A 2,314-nucleotide genomic window follows, 5' to 3' on the forward strand; every position below is an offset into this window, starting at 1 on the left:
TCTCCTTTTGAAAAAAAGTGCATACGGCCAAATAGCCAGTAAATACGTCCTCAGAAATGAGTTGGTTTCAAGATAAAATAACGTTTGAATTGTGGTATTTTTCTCTCAGATTCTATGAGTGAGCTCATATGAGCAGCACATCAAAATTTTTTCAGCACTGACACATTCATTTGAAACAAGAGAAACTGTCATTTGTTTAATGTTTTATGGACCAAATAAAAATATTAGCAAAACTTCTAACTGTGGTGATTGTTATTCTAAACCATTTATTACAATTCCACAAAATATAATGTGAAGCAAAGCTAGCTTATGTAAAATAAAGTCTTACAAAAAATGATAAGAATAGACTTATGAACTAATTTTTCAATCATATTTATATTTGATTTTGATATTTTTGAAATTTTAGGATAATAAAGTACTACAGAAAAATAAGAATATTTTCATTTGTATTAAAACATTCAAATATAAATTATGAGAGGAAACATTGTTCCGTTAGTGAGATATTCAGCCATCTCAATGGATTATAATTCAAACAATGAGACACTTACCTATAAAATTCTGAATAAAATCTTAAGGCTAATGCATGTTTCACTCTCTGAAATATATAACTACCTAAATTGGCTTCCAGAAAAGCAGGGACTTAAGAGTTCTAGGCTATGCTACTGTCTTAATGACTCAGGTTCTCAGGTTATTAAACAACCTTATGTTTAGGGAAACTACATGTAGTGGAATTTCTGGAGATTTTACTAATGAGGTCTTACCAAGAATATGAACTGTGAAAGACTTATACAGAACATGAAATATCTTACTACAAATGCCTATTGAAAACCTTTATTTAGCTCTTTGAGAAATTGCCACACTGCTTTTCACGATGGTTGAACTAACTTACACTCCCACCAACAGTGTATAAAGATTCCCTTTGCTGCACAACTTCTCCAATATCTGTTACTTTGCAACTTCTAATAATAGCCATTCTGACAGGTATGAGATGATATCTCACTGAGGCTTTGATTTGCATTTCTCTAATGCTCAGTGATAATTGAATTTTTTTCATATGCTTGTTGGTCACATGTATGTCTTCTTTTGAAAAGTGTGTTCATGTCCTTTGCCCACTTTTTAATGTGGCTCTTGGTATTTTGCTTGTAAACTTGTTTAAGGTCCTTACAGATATTATATATTAGACCTTTGTCAAATGCATAGCTTGCAAATATTTCCTCCCGTTCCATAGGTTGTCTGTGTACTCTGTTGATAGTTTCTTTGGCTATGGTGAAGCTCTTACCTTTAAATATATCCTATTTGTAAATTTTTGCTTTTACTGTGATTGCTTTTGGCATCTTTGCCATGAAATCTTTGCCAGTTTCTATGTCTAGGATGGTATTTTCCTAGGTTGTCCTCTAGGGTTTTTATAGCGTTGGTTTAAGTCTTTATTCCGCCTTGAGTTGATTTTTGTATGTGAAGTAAAAAATGGGTGCAGTTTAAATCTTCTGCATGTGGCTAGCCAGTTATCCCAACACCATTTATTGAATAGGAGGGAGTCTTTTCTCCATTGCTGGTTTTTGTCACTTTGTCAAAAATCAGGTAATTTTAGGCAGACAGCCTTATTTCTGGGTTCCATATTCTGTTCCATTAGCCTATGTGTCTGTTTTTATACCAGTGCCATGCTGTTTTGGTTACTGTAGCCCTGTAGTGTGTGTGCGTATGAATATGTGTGTGTGTATATATATATTCTTTCACAAATAAACCAAATTTAGTAGATATTATTTTGTATTTACATAGCACCTTCTTCAAGAACCTTAAATGCTTTATAGACATTATCTCTAATTAATCCCCACAACAACACTGTGAGGTAAGTATCACTCTCATTTTACAAGATAGGGAGACTGAAACACAGAGAGGTTAAGTGACTTGCCCAAGGTCACACAGTTAAATTCACTGAAGAGTCAGGAGATGAGGGCTTTAGCCTCCCAGCTCCCAGCCAAATACTTCATGATAGAATCTTTAATGAAGAGTGTTTTTAAAGAAAGTATCAAGAGTAGTTATGTTATGGCCGGGCGCGGTGGCTCAAGCCTGTAATCCCAGCACTTTGGGAGGCCGAGACAGGCGGATCACGAGGTCAGGAGATCGAGACCATCCTGGCTAACACGGTGAAACCCCATCTCTACTAAAAAATACAAAAAACTAGCCAGGTGAGGCGGTGGGTGCCTGTGGTCCCAGCTACTCGGGAGGCTGAGGCAGGAGAATGGCGTAAACCCGAGAGGCGGAGCTTGCAGTGAGCTGAGATCCGGCCACTGCACTCCAGCCTGGGCGACAGAGG

The sequence above is a fragment of the Piliocolobus tephrosceles genome, chromosome 12 (genome assembly GCF_002776525.5).
Source record: "Piliocolobus tephrosceles isolate RC106 chromosome 12, ASM277652v3, whole genome shotgun sequence".
NCBI classification, from domain to species: domain Eukaryota; kingdom Metazoa; phylum Chordata; class Mammalia; order Primates; family Cercopithecidae; genus Piliocolobus; species Piliocolobus tephrosceles.